This window comes from Anomaloglossus baeobatrachus, chromosome 8 (assembly GCF_048569485.1).
Source record: "Anomaloglossus baeobatrachus isolate aAnoBae1 chromosome 8, aAnoBae1.hap1, whole genome shotgun sequence".
NCBI lineage: Eukaryota > Metazoa > Chordata > Amphibia > Anura > Aromobatidae > Anomaloglossus > Anomaloglossus baeobatrachus.
In genome coordinates, this window is record NC_134360.1 from 7,500,789 (window position 1) to 7,522,807 (window position 22,019).

A 22,019-nucleotide genomic window follows, 5' to 3' on the forward strand; every position below is an offset into this window, starting at 1 on the left:
CTAGCTTATGGCAAACGCGGAGATCAGGCCGCGACCATCGGATTATACTGGAGACAATTCCTCAAACTCAATATTAATTACGCTGCATTTATAGAAGAGGATGGGGATGAATAACATCAGACCCGCTCTGTGGATAATCGGTATATCACAGAGATGATATATACAGTATATCACCTCACCCATCCTTTTATATAAGCGTAGTGTGAGTGGCTCCAATGTCCCGTCCACAGCTCAGTGACCGGAGAAGGGTCCACTGTATCCTCTTCTGTATCCACCACAACTATTAACACGACATATATACCCCCACGAATGACAATGGTGGGGGAAAGCGTTCCCCACACCCAGTACTCTGGGGTCTCAGATATGACACAGCAGACTAATATCAAGGCCGACGACACAGAGGTCTTCTTCCAAGGTCCTGGAGTTTTCACTGGTTACCAGTCACATGTCCTTCCGATCAGTCCCTTCCATACATATAAGCTAATCTAATACGGTATATAAAGGGGTGTGTGTGTGTTCGCACCACCACATTTACAATCACAAACTTTTGCATAGACGCTTCATGTGACCCAGGGAACGTCATAGGCTATGTTTGGATGGAAAATGTAACCTCGTGCTTTACAGTTACTCTCCAAAAATCCTGCCTCCATTAAAGTCAATGGAGCTGCGAGCTATAGGTTATTAATAGCAGCTGTCAGTGGTTGCTATAGGAACAAAGGAAATTGTTAGTATAAGAAGCTTATGGTTGAGGTAATATGATGTCGGTGGGGAGACAGATAGAGAGAGAGAGACAGACAGACAGACAGACATACAGGGAAAGAGACAGGGAAATAGAAAGAGACGGGGAAAGAAACAGAAATGGGGAACGAGAAAGACAGACAGAGACAAACAGACACGGAGATAGAGACAGAGAGACTGATACAGATAGAGAGAGACACACAGAGACAGACAGACAGTCAAAGAGGCATACAGGGAAAGAGACAGGCAAAGAGACAGGGAAAGAGAAAGAGATGGGGAAAGAAACAGAAATGGGGAATGAGACAGACGGGGAACGAGACAGACAGACAGAGACAAACAGACACGGAAATAGAGACAGACAGAGAGACTGATACAGATAGAGACACACAGAGACAGACAGAAACTCGGAGAGGAGATTCTGACTTAAAATAGAAAAATGAGCAATGCTGAGCCCATCAGACCAGTGCACACACTCTCCTGCTCCTTCACTAGTGATACTGCGGCCAATGATCGGCAGCAGCGGTTATAAGTAGTGATGAGTGAGCATGAAGATGCTCGGGTGCCCGGTACTCGAAACAAGCAGAACTCAAGTTCCGACTATAATGGAAGTCAGAGGGGCGCTGAAGTAAATTCCAGAATACTCTTCCGTAATAATGCTTGCGTTTCAGATTGCCTTCCATCATACGCTGTACAGGAGTCGTGCCCATCCGAGCGTACGACCTGCTCAATTCACGTACCCCGCACCTTAGAGCTGACAGAGCCCGGTACACAGGGGAGTGCGAGCCATGGAGGCGGGGGTCAGGCACCAGCAGGGTCGTATGGTCCATACACACTCCTTCCCTTGTTAATCCCATCTTTACACTTGCTCGCACTTCATACATTTCTTCGGTCCTACATCTTACATACACTGATGCTTGAACCTTCTTCGATATATTTTTCCTTCTACATCCCAGCTCCCCCATATACAGTGTGGGAAATAAGTTTTGGTACATGGTTAAGTTTCGTTTTCCTCCCTACAAAGACTGGAAAGGTCTGAAATATTCATCATAGGACACTTCACCTGCGACAGAACAAAAGAAAATCCAGAAAACCCCATTGTAGGATTTAATAAATAATTTACATTTTATTGAATGACATAAGTATTTGATCACCGATCGACCAGCAGGAATTCTGCTCTCACAGACCTGCTATTTTTTCTCCTCCTCTGCACTCATTACCTGTATTAATTGCACCTGTCTGACCTCGTTACCTGTATAAAAGACCCCTGTCCACACTCATCAACCACACTCCAACCTCTCCACCATGGCCAAGACCGAAGAGCTGTCTAAGAACACCAGGGACAACATTGTAGACCTGCACAAGGCTGGTATGGGCTACAGGACAAGCGGCAAGCAGCTTGGTGAGAAGGCAACAACTGTTGGCACAATTATTAGAAAAAGGAAAAAACACAAGATGACTGTCAATCTTATTCAGTCTAGGGCTCCATGCAAGATCTCACTTTGTACGATACGGATAATTCTGAGAAAGGTCAGAAATAAGCCCAGAACTACATGGGGGACCTGGTCAATGACCTGGAGAGAGCTGGGACCACAGTCTCAAAGATTACCATTAGTAACATGATGTCATGGATTAAAATCCTGCAGGACACACAAGATCCCCCCGCTCACACCACCACATGTCCAGGCCCATTTGAAGTTTACCAATGACCATCTCAATGGTCCAGAGGAGGCATGGGAGAAGGGCATGTGGTCAGATGAGATCAAAATAGACCTTTTTGGTATCAACTCTACTCACCGTGTTTGTAAAAAGAAGAAGGATGAGGACAATCCCAAAGAATACTGCCCCAACCATGAAGCATGGGGTAGAATATCTTTCTTGTAGGGGATTTTCTGCAAAGGGGACAGGATGAATGCACCATATTGAAGGGAGGATAATTGGGGTCAATAATTGCAATATTTTGGCCAACAACTTCTTTCCCTCAGTAAGAGCATTGAAGATGGGTCATGAGTGGAACTTCCAGCATTACAATGATCTGAAACTCACAGCCAGGGAAACTGAGGAGCAGCTCCATAAGAATCATTTCAAGGTCCTGGAGAAGCCTAGTCAGTCTCCAGACCTGAACCCAAGAGGAAATCTATGGAGGAGCTGAAACCTAATGTTGCCCAGTTACAGCCCCGAAACCTGAAAGATCTGGAGAAGATCTGTATGGAGGAGTGATCTGAAAGATCTGAAGAAGATCTGTGTGGAGGAGTGACCTGAAAGATCTGGAGAAGATCTGTGTGGCGGAGTGACCTGAAAGATCTGCAGAAGATCTGTATGGAGGAGTGACCTGAAAGATCTGTAGAAGATCTGTATGGAGGAGTGATCTGAAAGATCTGGAGAAGATCTGTATGGAGGAGTGACCTGAAAGATCTGGAGAAGATCTGTATGGAGGAGTGACCTGAAAGATCTGGAGAAGATCTGTATGGAGGAGTGACCTGAAAGATCTGGAGAAGATCTGTATGGAGGAGTGACCTGAAAGATCTGGAGAAGATCTGTATGGAGGAGTGACCTGAAAGATCTGGAGAAGATCTGTATGGAGGAGTGACCTGAAAGATCTGGAGAAGATCTGTATGGAGGAGTGATCTGAAAGATCTGGAGAAGATCTGTATGGAGGAGTGACCTGAAAGATCTGGAGAAGATCTGTATGGAGGAGTGACCTGAAAGATCTGGAGAAGATCTGTATGGAGGAGTGACCTGAAAGATCTGGAGAAGATCTGTATGGAGGAGTGACCTGAAAGATCTGGAGAAGATCTGTATGGAGGAGTAACCTGAAAGATCTGGAGAAGATCTGTATGGAAGAGTGACCTGAAAGATCTGGAGAAAATCTGTATGGAGGAGTGACCTGAAAGATCTGGAGAAGATCTGTATGGAGGAGTGACCTGAAAGATCTGGAGAAGATCTGTATGGAAGAGTGACCTGAAAGATCTGGAGAAGATCTGTATGGAGGAGTAACCTGAAAGATCTGGAGAAGATCTGTATGGAAGAGTGACCTGAAAGATCTGGAGAAAATCTGTATGGAGGAGTGACCTGAAAGATCTGGAGAAGATCTGTATGGAGGAGTGACCTGAAAGATCTGGAGAAGATCTGTATGGAAGAGTGGCTGAGATCCCAAATGTCTGATCTGTGTAACTGGAAATAAAGGGTTCACCAATTATTAAGTACTTTCTATTGTATCAAATACTAATTTCATGCAAAAAAAATGCAAATTAATAATTTATAAATCACACAATGGGATTCTCTGTCACAGTTGAAGTCGCCTACGATAAAAATTACAGCCGTCTCCATTCTGTGTAGGGGAAAACTGCAAAATCAGCAGAGGATCAAATGTATTTATATTTCTCACTGTATACACTGGAGATCAAAATTAGAGAACAAAAATATGATCACTGCCTTTGTCAGAAATAATACAATCTACATTGATGAACATGTGAAGTTTTTGTGTAAGGGGTGCACCTTGCCACTAGAAGGGTTTTACTAAAGATCCAAAATGTATCAACATTAAACCTTTATTTTGCCCAAAACATGATGATCATAACTAGAGAACAGCAATGACTGTAGCAGAGAAAGATTATCAGTAAAGTGTCTGAAGGTAGTCTAGTCTAGTCTCTCACACTGCTCTGGGGGGATTTTGGTCCACTCTTCTTCCAGTCTCTTCCACAGTTCTGTGACTGTTTTGTGTTTCTTGGCCATAACTTTGTCACCAAGGATTTTCCAGAGGTTTTCTATTGGGTTCAGATCAGGACTCTGGGCTGTGGCCATTTCCTTGTTTCCATGATCTGCTACCCTGTTTTGCTGTGTGATAGGGGGCATTGTCCTGCATGAAAATTGCAGCATTTGAGTGATGAACACAAGTTAGGAGCCGCGTGTTGCGAAGAAGGTTCTGATCCACACTTGTATCACTCTGCCATGTATCTGTATGAGAGGTCCAACTCCTGCTGCAGAAAACATCCCCCAAACCATAACACTTCCTCCACCGCCTTTCACTGATTTCGTAACACACTGTGGGTTCAGTCTTTCTCTAGTTTGTGGATGAACATAATATTTCCAATCAGACCCAAATAAATTACACTTGCTTTCATCACTAATATGACCTGTGGACACTTCTCCTCTGTCCACACAACATGCTCCTCTCAAAAGTGAGTCCTGCCTTGTGATTCTTTCTGCTAATGAGAGGTTTGGTCACTGCAGAGTGGGCTTTCAGTCCAAATGCTCTTACATGTCGTGACACTGTATGACCAGACAGATCCTTACCATGTTCAATGCTGAACTGGCAGCAATTCCAGCTGCAGTGTGGACACAGTTACCCATACAGAGTCTCCGCATTATCTTGTCCTCTCTTGCATTTGTCTTTTGAGGGCGACCAGCCTCCTTGGGAGACTTGAAAGAGTTTGTAATGTTGTAAAGATGCAATATTCTCGAAATCACAGACTTGGAACAACCACCTTCTCTTGCTATGGCTGATCGTGTCACCCCTTTGGACTTCATCTGGACAGCCTGCTGCCAGAGGGTTTCAGTCACTTTAGAATGGCAAAGTCAGTGCAAACTGGAAAGTTAGGTGCCAGTTACATGGGGTTTGTCAGATAATGACGGAAATTAGCACCAGGAGCAGATTAACACCAATAACTTGCAGGGATCTGACAGGGTTCTCTAACTGTGATCCGTGTTCTCTAATTGTGATCCGTGTCTTTTACATTTATCTCATTTACATTTTTATTATTTGCTTTACAATAAATTAAATTTATGAAATAAGCGAAAAATCCTGCGAGTTTCCTCATGTGAGGAGATAATCACAGAGGACGACACAAGGACCGCAACATTTAGGAAATTGTGTGCTATTCTCTAATTTTCATCTCCAGTGTATAGATCGGCTCCCTCTATATACATTTACGTATACACACGTCTGCTCCCCCATACACATTGGCTACCCCCCCCCCCCCCATATTATTACGTACTGTACACACAATCATTCTCCTCTCATCCCAGCTCCACCATACAGACTCCAGCAGATCTGTCTCCACCCCGAGGTTCTATGTATTCCTTTCCCTCCAGACCGGTCCCCTCACTCTCAGCCCTATCGTCCCCGAGCACAGCCTCTCCTCCCGTCCTCAGCTCCGGCCATATTACCTCCATGCCAGCAGCGAGGCCTCCACATTCCTGCTCGCTTCCCACTGGAGGAGGAGCTGGGCCGGCTTCCCAGTCACATTCTCTCTACTGAGACTTCTGATTCCAGGTCTAAAATCCACAGTCATCTCCCTGCAGGACTAGAACACTGCCGGCTTCCGGCTGTGCCACCGCTACACTGCAGGCCTCATCCAGTGACAGTTTTAAACTGCTGTGACCCCTCCACTGCGACCCCTCCGGCTTCCTGCAGGGACCCCTCCGCCCCGCCGGCCTCCTGCAGGGACCCCTCCGCCCCGCCGGCCTCCTGCAGGGACCCCTCTGCCCTGCCGGCCTCCTGCAGGGACCCCTCCGCCCCGCCGGCCTTCTGTAGCGATCCCTCTGCCCCGGCGGCCACCTGCAGAGACACTTACGCCCTGTCAAGTCTCTGGCGGTGACCCCTCCACATCGTCACTTCCTCCTCCTGCAACGACCTCTCCACCCCACCGGCCTCCTGCAGCGACACGCTCCAACCTCCGTTAGTAACTCCTGTGCAATGCCAGCCTCCTGCAGTGACTCCATTGCGCTCTTGCAGGAACCCCCCTCCGCCCCACCGGCCTCTTACAGTGACCCCCTCTGCCCTGCCGGCCTCCCGCGGAGACGCCTCCGCCCCGCCTGCCTTCCGCAGTGACCCCTGTGACCCCCTGGCCCTTTCCCCGCCAGCCTCCCGCAGAGACCCCTTCTGCCCTGACGCCCTCCCACAGGGACCCCTCCGCCCCGACGGCCTCCCGCAGAGACCCCTTCCGCCCTGACGCCCTCCCGCAGGGACCCCCTCCGCCCCGACGGCCTCCCGCAGGGACCCCACCGCCCCGACGGCCTCCCGCAGGGACCCCACCGCCCCGACGGCCTCCCGCAGGGACCCCTCTGCCCCGACGGCCTCCCGCAGGGACCCCACCGCCCCCGACGGCCTCCCGCAGGGACCGCTCTGCCCCGACGGCCTCCCGCAGGGACCCCACCGCCCCGACGGCCTCCCGCAGGGACCCCTCTGCCCCGACGGCCTCCCGCAGTGACCCGCCAGCCTTCCGCAGGGACCCCCGCCAGCCTTCCGCAGGGACCCCTCCGCCCCGCCAGCCTTCCGCAGGGACCCCACTGGCCCCATGGCCTTTTGTAGAGACCCCTGCACCCTGACAGCCTCCCACAGAGACCCCTCCGCCCCCCTGGCCTCTTGTAGAGACCCCTGCACCCTGACAGCCTCCCTATGACCCCTCCGCCTCCCTGGCCTCTCTTGCAGAGACCCCTGTCCTCCAGCGCTGCAGCCAGTCATGCCCACACTAACAGTCTCCCTCACCCTCACTGCAGTCATCCACGATCCCCTCACACCGCTCCCCTGCTATTATTACCTGTCACATGTCCAGTGCCCAGTTCCCTCCATTCCCGGCTCCTGTCACCCCTCCTCCTGTCACTCCTCCTGTCACTCCCCGTCCTCCTCCTCCTCAGCTCCCCGCACTCTAGTCTGCTCCAGTCACACCTCCCCCGTCACAGCCCACAAGGTCTCCCGGTCTGACAAGCTTGCTTGAGCCGGAAGTGACGTCCTAACTAACATCACTTCATACATTTTTTCACCAATCGGAGTCCGGAACGCATAACCGTTAGCCAATGAAAGCGCGTAGTGCAGTTTGGGTGCCGTGCAGGAAGTCATGCTTGGATGCGAGTCCCGCGCTGGGGTCACGTGGTTATTACATCTTAACCCCATCAGTGCTGGTGCATAGAAGCGTGACTCACTGACACTGACAGAGACACTGCAGACGCCTCCATGCACCAGCACTGATGGGGTTGTGCAGAGTGTGTCCTGTGTGTGCGGATAGCAGTGCCCAGTGTGTGTATAGCAGTGTAATCTGTGTGGATAGCAGTGCGTGTGCAGTGTAATCTGTGTGCATAGCAGTGTGTGCAGTGTAATCTGTGTGCATAGCAGTGTGTGCAGTGTAATCTGTGTGCATAGCAGTGTGTGCAGTGTAATCTGTGTGCATAGCAGTGTGTGCAGTGTAATCTGTTTGCATAGCAGTGCGTGCAGTGTAATCTGTGTGCATAGCAGTGCGTGTGCAGTGTAATCTGTGTGCATAGCAGTGCGTGTGCAGTGTAATCTGTTTGCATAGCAGTGCGTGCAGTGTAATCTGTGTGCATAGCAGTGTGTGCAGTGTAATCTGTGTGCATAGCAGTGCGTGTGCAGCGTAATCTGTGTGCATAGCAGTGTGTGCAGTGTAATCTGTGTGCATAGCAGTGCGCGTGCAGTGTAATCTGTGCATAGCAGTGTGTGCAGTGTAATCTGTGTGCATAGCAGTGCGTGCAGTGTAATCTGCATAGTAGTGTGTGCAGCGTAATCTGTGTGCATAGCAGTGTGTGCAGTGTAATCTGTGTGCATAGCAGTGCGTGTGCAGTGTAATCTGTGTGCATAGCAGTGCGTGTGCAGTGTAATCTGTGTGCATAGCAGTGCGTGCGCAGTGTAATCTGTGTGCATAGCAGTGCGTGCGCAGTGTAATCTGTGTGCATAGCAGTGCGTGCGCAGTGTAATCTGTGTGCATAGCAGTGTGTGCAGTGTAATCTGTGTGCATAGCAGCGTAATCTGTGTGCATAGCAGTGTGTGCAGTGTAATCTGTGTGCATAGCAGTGCGTGCAGTGTAATCTGCATAGTAGTGTGTGCAGCGTAATCTGTGTGCATAGCAGTGTGTGCAGTGTAATCTGTGTGCATAGCAGTGCGCGTGCAGTGTAATCTGTGTGCATAGCAGTGTGTGCAGTGTAATCTGTGTGCATAGCAGTGCGTGCAGTGTAATCTGCATAGTAGTGTGTGCAGCGTAATCTGTGTGCATAGCAGTGTGTGCAGTGTAATCTGTGTGCATAGCAGTGCGTGTGCAGTGTAATCTGTGTGCATAGCAGTGCGTGTGCAGTGTAATCTGTGTGCATAGCAGTGCGTGTGCATTGTAATCTGTGTGCATATCAGTGCGTGCGCAGTGTAATCTGTGTGCATAGCAGTGCGTGCGCAGTGTAATCTGTGTGCATAGCAGTGTGTGCAGTGTAATCTGTGTGCATAGCAGCGTAATCTGTGTGCATAGCAGTGTGTGCAGCGTAATCTGTGTGCATAGCAGTGTGTGCAGCGTAATCTGTGTGCATAGCAGTGCGTGTGCAGTGTAATCTGCATAGCAGTGTGTGCAGTGTAATCTGTGTGCATAGCAGTGCGTGTGCAGTGTAATCTGCATAGCAGTGTGTGCAGTGTAATCTGTGTGCATAGCAGTGCGTGTGCAGCGTAATCTGTGTGCATAGCAGTGCGTGTGCAGCGTAATCTGTGTGCATAGCAGTGCGTGTGCAGTGTAGTCTGTGTGCATAGCAGTGTGTGCAGTGTAATCTGTGTGTGCAGTGTAATCTGTGTGCATAGCAGTGCGTGTGCAGTGTAATCTGTGTGCATAGCAGTGCGTGTGCAGTGTAATCTGTGTGTGTGCAGTGCGTGTGCAGTGTAATCTGTGTGCATAGCAGTGCGTGTGCAGTGTAATCTGTGGGTGCAGTGCGTGTGCAGTGTAATCTGTGCATAGCAGTGCGTGTGCAGTGTAATCTGTGTGCATAGCAGTGCGTGTGCAGTGTAATCTGTGTGCATAGCAGTGCGTGTGCAGCGTAATTTGTGTGCATAGCAGTGCGTGTGCAGTGTAATCTGTGTGCATAGCAGTGCGTGTGCAGTGTAATCTGTGTGTGTGCAGTGCGTGTGCAGTGTAATCTGTGCATAGCAGTGCGTGTGCAGTGTAATCTGTGTGCATAGCAGTGCGTGTGCAGTGTAATCTGTGTGCATAGCAGTGCGTGTGCAGTGTAATCTGTGCATAGCAGTGCGTGTGCAGTGTAATCTGTGTGCATAGCAGTGCGTGTGCAGTGTAATCTGTGTGTGTGCAGTGCATTACGTCAGCGATCACAGCAATAACAGTTTAAAGTCCCACAGAGAGACAAAGAAAAAAGTGAAAAAAAATGTAAAAAAAAAGCAAAAATATTCCACCAATAGATAAATATATTTCTGTAAAAATAAACCAGATGGTCACATATTTGGTTCCGTCGCATCCGGAAAGACCCGATCTATAAGATGTCACTAATTAACCCCTTGTATGAACACTGTAAAAATAAAAAAATGTGAAAGCACAATACATTTTCATCATATGGCCTAAAAAAAAAAAGTGGAATAAAACACAATTGAAAACGTTGCATGCTACTAAATGTGAGATCCCGGAAACGTCATCTCAAGCTGCAGAAATAGACGCTGCTCGGGTCCATCAGTGGAAAAGTGAAAAAGCCAAAGCTGTGAGGACAGCGATGAAAAAAGGGTTCTCTCTTCTATAAATTTGTTTTTATTGTGTAAAAACAGGAAAAGATGAAAAGTCTATAAATCTGGTATCGCTGGAATCGCAGTGATCAGAGGAATAAAGCCGCCGAAACACGTCTACTGCACGAGGAACAACGTGAAAAATATTCATTCTTGACCTGCGGTTCATTCTGCCTCTAAAGATCGCAGTAAAGGCCACTTTACACGCTGTGATATCGCTAGCGAGCGTACCCGCCCCCATCGGTTGTGCGTCACGGGCAAATCGCACAACGTCGCTTACACCCGTCACACGCACATACCTGCCTAGCGACGTCACTGTTGTTGGCGTACCGCCTCCTTTCTAAGGGGGCAGTTCGTGAGGCGTCACAGCGACGTCACTAAGCGGGCGCCCAATAGAAGCGGAGGGGCGGAGATGAGCGGACGTAACATCCCGCCCACCTCCTTCCTTCCGCATTGCCGGCGGCCGCAGGTGCGATGTTGTTCCTCGTTCCTGCAGTGTCACACACAGCGATTTGTGGTTCCGCAGGAATGACGAACAACATCGCTACTGACCAGACAACGATAAATAGTAAGTGAACGACCTCTCACAGACAAACGATTTTTGCCTCTTTTGCGATCGTTTTAGGTCGCTCGTAGGTGTTACACACTGCGATGTCGCTAACGGCGCCGGATGTGCGTCACAAACACCGTGACCTCGGTGATATATCGTTAGCGATGTCGCAGCATGTAAATGGCCCTTTAGACTCGTTTCACATTTATCCTGCGCTCTACGCTGAATGCTTACATCAGGGTCTATGTGTAAGGCCTCTTTCACACGTTCGTGCCTCCGGTACGTGTTTGGCAGTTTTCTCAGCTACCGGCGGCACGGAGACACGTGGACCTATGTATTCCTAATGGTTTGGACACACGTAAGTGTGTTTCCCACGCCCACGCCCCACGCCGACATGTCCGTTTTTCTCCGGCATCATGGGTGTCACACGGCCCGCACCCGTACCACACGGATGTAGTGTGGATGCGGGTCCCGTGTGACACGCGCCGGAGAAACACGTGTCATTATTTTAAAATAAAAAAAACACATACTCACCTCCTTCAGCACTGCAGAATCTTCCGCTGCAAACAGTTGCTGCCGATCGCCGCTCATTATGAGCGTGTTAAGGAGGTGGGCGTGATGTCACGGGCGCTAATCTCCACCCCTCCGCTCGGCCGGAAGCAGCATCAGCGGGGAGTGGGCGGGGCTGGAGTCGAAGATCAGAACCCTGGACAGCAGCAACGACCACGTGAGTATGCAAACTACCATTTCTCCATGTGTTATCGCGGAAGCACACGTAGAGCACACGTGGCCCGCACGTACCGGAGACACGTACTTACCACACGCAATACGCAGGGAAAATACGTGTCTCGCGGCACGTGCGTGATTTTCACGTATGTGTGAGAGAGGCCTAAATCTAAGAAATACGTGACTCAGACAGATTCGGCGGAGTCCGTTTTTTTAAGCATACATTAAAGCGCAGTCAACCACAGTTCTGTGCACTTCTGAAAAGACAAACACTGCCGAACAGAGAACACAGTGTGGAGTAACTCTGCTGCCTCATAGTGAAGGGATCCCTCGGGGGAATCACGCCATTCAGAGATTTAGATGGAAACACCCAAATATAAGTGCTCAGCATAGAGCACAGGATAAATGTGATCCAAAATTTTACGTAAAATGTTCCCAATAAAAGCTCCAACGCAATCCACGAAATAAAAAAAAAAATCCCACTCAGGTCCATCATCTGCCAATGGAAATATAGGGGGCTTCCACATTACTGATAGCAAAAAAGCTCTGGAAAAGCTACATTTTTCCTTGCCCCCCAAAAGATATCCAGTGAATCTTGTGCTCACCAATCCAAATACTTCCCTCAGTAGACCGCACTTAGCATCCACATGTGTCAGTACTATAGAAATAATTGCTACATAATGTACGTGGTGCGTGTCTCCACAAGCACGAGTTGGACACAATCTATGGGCACTACAATGTACTGGGCATTACAATGTACTGGACACTACAACGGCAGATTAAAAAATTTTCACTCTGCACCATCCATTATTGCTTCTTTCTAGAAAACACTCATGAAATCAAAATTGTTACTTCACTTGTAGACTAATTTCTAGAGGGGTGAATTTCCAAAATGGGGTCACTTGAGGGGGATTCTGCTCTTCTGGCACTTAGGGGCTCTTTATATGGAGTTTGCAAACTATTCCGGGAAAATTTGTTCTCCAAAAGTTAAATATCGCTTTTTCACTCTCGATTCTTGCCGTGTGGCTAGGTAGAACTGTACAGTCACATATGGGGTTTTGCAACTTCAGCAGAAATGGTGTGACACATTTTGTTGCCATTTTAACCCATTTCCCCACGTGAAAATGTAAAATCTGGGGCTAAAACATTTCTTTTGTGGTAAAAAATGTGTTATTTTTTCTTCACCAACCAGTGGTATAAAATTCTGTGACACGTCGGTGGTCTCAATATAATCACTGACCCCTAGATAAGGTAATCGGAGGGTGCAGTTTGTAAAACGGGGTCACTTGTGGGGGTTCTGCTGTTCTAGTACTTACAAGGCTCTGCCAATGTAAAGCACCATGGAATTAATGGCGCTATAATAATAAATAATAAAAATAATGTGACCTGGTATTCACAAACTATTCCAACTAAATCTGCACCATAATATGGCGCTCCTTCCCTTCTTCACTTTGCCTCAAAGTAACTGTCAACCACATTGCTGTACTCAGGAGAAATTGAGTAAGAAATTACGCCATTCATTTTCTCCTATTTCCCGTTTTGAAAATTAAAAAATTGGGGCCAAAACAACATTTTAGTGGAAAACTCGTACATTTTCATTTATTCACCATGATGTTAAACAACTCTGTGAATCGCCTGATGGTTAAAAATGCTCACTACTCCCCTAGAATAGATGAATGCCTCGAGAGGTGTAGTTTCCACAATGGAGTCACTTGTGGGGGTTTCTCCGGTTTGGCATGTCAGGGGCTATTCATATAGTGTGTCATATAGTCAGGGGCTATTCATAGTGTGTGCAATCTATTCCAACCAAAATGGTGCTTCTTCCTTTCCGAGCCCTGCCGGGCACTCAAACAGTAGTTTTACACCACATATGAGGTATCAGAGTACTCACGAGAATTTGCATAACACATTTTGTGGTCCATTTCTCCTGTTACTCCTGTGAAAAGAGAAAATTAGGGCTAAAGCAAAATTTTGTGTGAAAAATGTGATTTTCCATTTTCACGGCTCAATGTTATAAAATTCTAGGGGTTCAAGGTGCTGAACACACAACTGGATATGTTCCTTGAGGAATCTAGTTTCCAAAATGGGGTCACTTGTGGGCAGTTTTCACTGTTTAGACATCTCAAGGGCTCTGCAAATACCACATGGCATCGGCTAACAATTCCAGCCTATTTTGCTTTCCAAAGGTCAAATGGTGCTCCTTCCCTTCCGAGCCCTGCCGTGTGCCCAAACAGTAGCTTTCCACTACATACGAGGTATCGGTGTACTCAGTGGAAATTGCAGAACAAATTGTATGGTGCATTTTCTCGTTACCTGTGTGAAAATGCAAAATTTGGGGCTAAAGCAACATTTTTATAAGTAAAGGTAAAATTTAGAATGGTGTCATTTTTGGGAATTTTTTGTTACCGAGGCCTCTCAAAGTCACTTCAAATGTGATGTGGTCCCTAAAAAAATTGGTTTTGTAAATGTTTTTGGGGAAAATGAGAAATTGCTGATGAACTTTGAACCCTTCTAACTTCAAAAATTGCGCTGGTGTAAAGTAGAATGTGGGAAATGTGATTTATTCACTATTTTGTGTGACACAACTCTGTGTTATGTACAGTAAACTACATGATGGCAAAAATGGAATAATGTAAAGGTACAACTGGTTCCGCAAAAAAACCCAAAAAACGACATAGGGGTATGTGACGGAAAAATAAAAAAGTTATGGCTCTTGGAAGAAGGCAAAGAAAAAATTGAAATTGGGCCTCTGCGGACGGATGATAAACGGGTTTTCTGGGCTCAATGGAAATGTCTGCAGTCACTGGATGTGCGCGCAGTTTGTCGTAGCGTGACAGTGCGCACCCCTCAGCATGAGTCTGTGGCTGCGTGATCTGCATCACTTGATTAGATTCTCATGCACTTCTCTATGTTCTATTAGAGGGGTTCTCCAGATTTGACACAAAAGTTAGCAGCCACCTTACAGTTAGGTCCAGAAATATTTGGACAGTGACACAAGTTTTGTTATTTTAGCTGTTTACAAAAACATGTTCAGAAATACAATTATATATATAATATGGGCTGAAAGTGCACACTCCTAGCTGCAATATGAGAGTTTTCACATCCAAATCGGAGAAAGGGTTTAGGAATCATAGCTCTGTAATGCATAGCCTCCTCTTTTTCAAGGGACCAAAAGTAATTGGACAAGGGACTCTAAAGGCTGCAATTAACTCTGAAGGCGTCTCCCTCGTTAACCTGTAATCAATGAAGTAGTTAAAAGGTCTGGGGTTGATTACAGGTGTGTGGTTTTGCATTTGGAAGCTGTTGCTGTGACCAGACAACATGCGGTCTAAGGAACTCTCAATTGAGGTGAAGCAGAACATCCTGAGGCTGAAAAAAAAGAAAAAATCCATCAGAGAGATAGCAGACATGCTTGGAGTAGCAAAATCAACAGTCGGGTACATTCTGAGAAAAAAGGAATTGACTGGTGAGCTTGGGAACTCAAAAAGGCCTGGGCGTCCACGGATGACAACAGTGGTGGATGATCGCCGCATACTTTCTTTGGTGAAGAAGAACCCGTTCACAACATCAACTGAAGTCCAGAACACTCTCAGTGAAGTAGGTGTATCTGTCTGTAAGTCACCAGTAAAGAGAAGACTCCATGAAAGTAAATACAAAGGGTTCACATCTAGATGCAAACCATTCATCAATTCCAAAAATAGACAGGCCAGAGTTACATTTGCTGAAAAACACCTCATGAAGCCAGCTCAGTTCTGGAAAAGTATTGTATGGACAGATGAGACCAAGATCAACCTGTACCAGAATGATGGGAAGAAAAAAGTGTGGAGAAGAAAGGGAATGGCACATGATCCAAGGCACACCACATCCTCTGTAAAACATGGTGGAGGCAACGTGATGGCATGGGCATGCATGGCTTTCAATGGCACTGGGTCACTTGTGTTTATTGATGACATAACAGCAGACAAGAGTAGCCGGATGAATTCTGAAGTGTACCGGGATATACTTTCAGCCCAGATTCAGCCAAATGCCGCAAAGTTGATCGGACGGCGCTTCATAGTACAGATGGACAATGACCCCAAGCATACAGGCAAAGCTACCCAGGAGTTCATGAGTGCAAAAAAGTGGAACATTCTGCAATGGCCAAGTCAATCACCAGATCTTAACCCAATTGAGCATGCATTTCACTTGCTCAAATCCAGACTTAAGATGGAAAGACCCACAAACAAGCAAGACCTGAAGGCTGCGGCTGTAAAGGCCTGGCAAAGCATTAAGAAGGCGGAAACCCAGCGTTTGGTGATGTCCATGGGTTCCAGACTTAAGGCAGTGATTGCCTCCAAAGGATTCGCAACAAAATATTGAAAATAAAAATATTTTGTTTGGGTTTGGTTTATTTGTCCAATTACTTTTGACCTCCTAAAATGTGGAGTGTTTGTAAAGAAATGTGACAATTCCTACAATTTCTATCAGATATTTTTGTTCAAACCTTCAAATTAAACGTTACAATCTGCACTTGAATTCTGTTGTAGAGGTTTCATTTCAAATCCAATGTGGTGGCATGCAGAGCCCAACTCGCCAAAATTGTGTCACTGTCCAAATATTTCTGGACCTAACTGTATATGACTGCAGACTTGTGAATCCTCACAGTGCCCACTGTCAGGATTGTCCAGTGCCGTGAGCGAGCCATCATGTTATTAAACAATATGCAGACTCCCGGCCACATTTCGACTAGACGTGCACGACCTCAGTCAACACAAGTGAATTGAGCGAGGTTGCACATGTCTAGTCGAAATGTGGCTGTAAGTATGCAAATCTCATTTTTGCAGTCACATGACCATCCAGTCTCACTGCCAACACCAGAGAATCCTGACAGTGTGCACTGTGCGCTATGTGAGGACACAAGGTGACCGCAGACTTCAGGGCCAAACCTGGACAACACCTTTAAGAGAATGTGACTTTGTGTCATGATTTGCCTTGATCACAGAAAACCCCTTTAATACCCAAGAGTCACTACGAGCATCTTGTGATGTCTTGTGGGCTAAAGCGGGCTTTACACGCAACGACATCGCTAACGAGATGTCGTTGGGGGTCACGGAATTTGTGATGCATATCCGGCCTCGTTAGCGACGTCGTTGTGTGTGAAATGCAGGAACGATCAAAATTACTTACCTAATCGTTGATCGTTGACACGTCGTTCCTTTCCCGAATATCTTTGCTGCTGCAGGTACGATGTTGTTCGTCGTTCCTGCGGCAGGACACATCGCTGTGTGTGACACCGCAGGAACATCACCGGACCTGCGTCCGCCCGCAATGAGGAAGGAAGGAGGTGGGCGGGATGTTACTTCCCGCTCATCTCCGCCCCTCCGCTTCTATTGGGCGGCCACTTAGTGACGTCGCTGTGACGCTGAACGAACTGCCCCCTTAGAAAGGAGGCAGTTCGCCGAGCAGGTAAGTACGTGTGACTGTTCCTAGCGATGTTGTGCGCCACGGGCAGCGATTTGCCCGTGACGCACAACCGACGGGGGCGGGTGCTTTCACCAGCGACAACGCTAGCGATATCGCTGCGTGTAAAGCCCGCTTAAGGCTCAGGGTTATAAGTGGTCGGTTTGTAGTCGTCCATCCGCGTGACATCTCCGTCCATTCTCCCCACATCTGACATGTATGGACCGTATTTCAGACTAAAGGGGGCTTTACACGCTACGATATCGTTAATGTTTTATCGTCGGGGTCACATTGTTAGTGACGCACATCCGGCGTCATTAACAATATCGCGGCGTGTGACACTTACCAGCGACCTTAAGCGACCTCAAAAATGGTGAAAATCGTTCACCATGGAGAAGTCGTCCCAAAACCAAAAATCGGTAAGGGTTGTTTAGCGTTGTGATTCATCGCTCATGCGGCAGCGCACATCGCTATGTGTGACACCGCATGAGCGAGGAACGTCCCCTTACCTGCCGCCGGCCACAATGCGGAAGGAAAGAGGTGGGCGGGATGTTATGTCCCGCTCATCTCCGCCCCTCCGCTTTGATTGGGCGGCCGCTTAGTGACGTCGCGGTGACGTCGCTGTGATGCCAAACGTTCCTCCCCCTTGAAAGAGGGATTGTTCGGCAGTCACAGCGACGCCGCCGACCAGGTAAGTGCGTGTGACGCTGCCGTAGCGATAATGTTCGCTGCGGCAGCGATCACACGATATCGCATCCACGACGGGGGCGGGGACTTACATGCTCGATATCGCTAGCAATTGCTAGCGATGTCGTAGCGTGTAAAACCCGCTTAACAGACAATTTATTATTTCCTAAACTTGAAATAATTGTGTTCCTGGAGCAGACAATAAGTGTCTGGGGTATATTTTGTCTTCTAAGGCTATGTGCGGACGTTGCGTCGGAGTACCTGCAGTTTATTCTGCACGTTTTCCTTCCCTTGGTTTTTGACCAAATGGCTTTTGACCATTTTTTAGCGCTAAAAACGCATGCGTTTTTACCGCGTTTTTAGTGCGTTTTTAGCGCTTTTTACCTGCGTTTTCACCTGCGTTTCTGCAGATGCGTTTTTGAGATCAAGACACTGAGAAATAAAGTTGAATTAGTCAAAAAGAATGAAAAAAGAGAAAAAAAGTATAAAATTAACTTTTAATAAAACAATATGGGAAATTATCATTTTTAATGAAAAAATAGTGGTTATGCACATTCTATCAGAAAAATAGGTGAAGTTTCTAATTTTTTAACATTCAAATTTTCGGTTATTGTGTGTGTGTAAAGGAACATTAGAACCCATTAAATTATGTCCAGAAAAGCATGCGTTTTTGGAGCCAAAAACGCAGTGGAAAAGCAGGTAAAAAGCATGAAAAACGCAGGAATTGTGATTTTGGTTGCTTTTTGCCATTTCTCATTGACTCCAATGTTAAGGAAACGCTGCAGAAATGGCAAAAACAACTGACATGCTGCTTCTTTTTCAGCATGGTTTTTGACCACAAATATGCAAATTAAACGCTGCAGAAAAAAAAGCAAAGTGCAGACAGGATTTCAGCTTTTCCCATAGACTTTGCTGGAAATCAAAAACGCATGCGTTTTGGCACAAAAACGCTGCAGCTAAAAACGCTGCAGAAACGCGGGAAAAAACGCAACGTGCGAACATAGCCTAAAGGTTTCTGAATCCACCCCTCAAATATCCAAGCTATTAAGGATTGAGCAGAATCCCAGATCTCTGAAGGCCTCGCAGAGTATTTTAGGGATCAAAAACTGCGATCATCAGTGTATTAGGCTATGTGCGCACGTTGCGTCGGTGTACCTGCAGTTTATTCTGCACGTTTTCCTTCCCTTGGTTTTTGACCAAATGGCTTTTGACAATTTTTTAGCGCTAAAAACGCATGCGTTTTTTACCGCGTTTTTAGTGCGTTTTTAGCGCTTTTTACCTGCGTTTTCACCTGCGTTTCTGCAGATGCGTTTTTGAGATCAAGACACTGAGAAATAAAGTTGAATTAGTCAAAAAGAATGAAAAAAGAGAAAAAAAGTATAAAATTAACTTTTAATAAAATTATATGGGAAATGATCAATTTTAATGTAATAATAGTGGTTATGCACATTTTAACAGAAAAATAGCTAAAGTTTATTATTTGTTAACATTTAAATTTTCGGTTATTGTGTGTGTGTAAAGGAACATTAGAACCCATTAATTTTTGGCCAGAAAAGCATGCGTTTTTGGAGCCAAAAACGCAGTTGAAAAGCAGGTAAAAAGCATGAAAAACGCAGGAATTGTGATTTTGGTTGCTTTTTGCCATTTCTCATTGACTCCAATGTTAAGGAAACGCTGCAGAAATGGCAAAAACAACTAACATGCCGCTTCTTTTTCAGCATGGTTTTTGACCACAAATATGCAAATTAAACGCTGCTGAACAAAAAGCAAAGTGCAGACAGGATTTCTGCTTTTCCCATAGACTTTGCTGGAAATCAAAAACGCATGCGTTTTTGCGCAAAAACGCTGCTGCCAAAAACGCTGCAGAAACGCGGTAAAAAACGCAACGTGCGAACATAGCCTTAGACAGTTTTCACAGGTTCAGAGCATTGAATGATAAGGCTAAGAAGGGGGTTGATGCGGCCAATTGTAACCCTTATTGGGTTATTCCCATCTCCAGCATCCTCTCCCAATATGTAGTAGGTGTAATAATAATAATAATATTAGCAAATACCTCCAGTTACAAATGCAGTATAGCTCTCCTGATATAGCCGTGTCTCCTAACTCATGTTCAGGGCATTGCAGGACCTTAGGTATCCATGGTTATGACCACGAGCAGTTAACTAACTGTGACTATATGCATGATGATAGCCATGGGTACCTAAGGTCTTGCAATGTTGTGAGCATGAGGTAAGCCACAGTCACATGTATAGGGACAGGTTCAGGGCTAGTTCTCACCTTACCGTCTACACCATGCACTTTAAACATTTTTTTTTTCCTTTTAGCACTGGTTAGGTTAATGCACTTTCTTTTGCGGCAGCAACTTCTTCAGCTGGCAGCAGTTAAGCAATTGCCAGCCGGGATATAAGCCCTCTGCTTCCTGGACTTGTTGCTGGTTATTCATTCAGTTAGGAGCTAGCCATGGAGCAGAGTGAACGTGTCTTACTGCTGCTGCTATTCTGTGAGTATTGTAAGTAGTCCCTGTGTTAGTTGATTGTTGGTCTCCATCCGAGTCAATCCCGTGGGTGGCGGGGACTTAGTTGTTAGGGCCTGCACAGGAGACAAGGCTGGACCCTGACCACCACTAAGCCTACCATCAGGATAAGGGACAGCGCAGGGTCCCGCTTTACACGCTGCGATATCGGTAGCGATATCGCTAGCGTGCGTACCTGCCCCCATTGGTTGTGCGACACGGGCAAATCGCTCCCCGTGGCGCACAACATCGCTCAGACCCGTCACACTACTTACCTGCCTACCGACGTCGCTGTGACCGGTGAACCACCTCCTTTCTAAGGGGGCGGTTCTTTCGGTGTCACAGCGGCGTCACTAAGCGACCACCCAATAGAAGCGGAGGGGCGAAGATGAGTGGGATGTCACATCCCGCCCACCTCCTTCCTTCCTCATTGCCGGCGGCCGCAGGTAAGGTGAGGTTCCTCGTTCCTGCGGTGTCACACATAGCGATGTGTGCTGCTGCAGGAGCGATGAACTACATCATACACGCAGCAGCAGCGATAATCGAGAATGGGGGGGATGTCACCGATTAGCGATTTTTAACATTTTTGCGACGATTCAAAATCGCTCATAGGTGTCACACGCAAAGACATCGCTAAAGCGGCCGAATGTGCGTCACAAATTCCGTGACCCCAACGACATCGCTTGAGCGATGTCGCAGCGTGTAAAGCGGCCTTTAGGGTCTATCTAATAGCGCCAGTTCCATCCATACTACTACTATTACAGTGACTTAGTGAAACAGAGCTATACTGCATGTCTAATTGGAGGTATTTGTCATTATTATTATTATTATTACACCCACTACATATTGGGAGAGGATCCTGGGGTTGGGAATACCCCTTTAAGCAGTGCGAGTCTTCACTGAACAGACCCTCTGGTGGATGAAGCCTCAGAGTTGGAGCAATGTGGTGAACACCGCCTGTCACACCGCCTGTCCCTCTGCCTGTCACACCGCCTGTCCCTCTGCCTGTCACACCGCCTGTCCCTCTGCCTGTCACACCGCCTGTCCATCTGCCTGTCACACCGCCTGTCCCTCTGCCTGTCACACCGCCTGTCCCTCTGCCTGTCCCTCTGCCTGTCCCTCTGCCTGTCACACCGCCTGTCACACCGCCTGTCACACCGCCTGTCCCTCTGCCTGTCACACCGCCTGTCCCTCCGCCGTGCGCCTATTGTCCACAAACCTCTATCATCTGTCAGAGAATTTACAATGTTGGTGTTTGTGACTTGTTGGCAATCACGAGCTTCCAGGAGCGGTGTCATGTCATCAAGTTGGAAAAAAAGAATATAGAACATAGAATCAGCCAAGAGACCAAACAACAGACAGCCCGGATCAGCGCCGTCCTCTTCCAGTCTTCATTTTGTTACACTGTTCTCTGAGTTGCGATCAGTGCAGACGTCACTGGACAGGGCGTGACGGCAGCACGGCGTGCACAACGTCTGGAGATGTAAAATATGACAAGATCACTATGTGGAAAGCGGAGTCCCTGGAAATCATCCATAAACCACCTCGTCTCATAACAAAGGCAATGACATTGAGGCTACCCCTAATCTAGTCCCCGCCACAGAGACGCCGGTAACAGAGAGGCAGAAACTCTGGAATGAGCGCTCTGCAAAGGACATACATGAGTGATGGGAAAAGTAATATCATGTAATAGGAATTATTCTGGAAGGTTCCGCTCTAAACTGATTGGTTTTTCACATTGGGTCTGGGAGTTGCATTTCTTGAAGTTCCAGATCAGCATAACCCAGAGGTGCAGGAAAAACATCAAGTGCAAGAGACAGAAGGTGCAATCCTCCTCCGGCAGGACTGTACGGGACGGCACAGCATGGGGGCAGGAG

General features: G+C 47.2%; 1 long non-coding RNA gene across 1 annotated transcript in view; it reads right to left on the reverse strand.

Annotated features, from left to right (window-relative positions):
* LOC142249057 (uncharacterized) overlaps positions 1 to 7,334 on the reverse strand; it is a 57,679-nt gene extending 50,345 nt beyond the window's left edge. Inside the window, exon 1 of the long non-coding RNA XR_012724983.1 lies at positions 7,278 to 7,334. This is a non-coding gene — a long non-coding RNA (uncharacterized LOC142249057). The remainder of the gene's footprint in view (positions 1 to 7,277) is intronic.
* Positions 7,335 to 22,019: the final 14,685 nt, after the last annotated feature.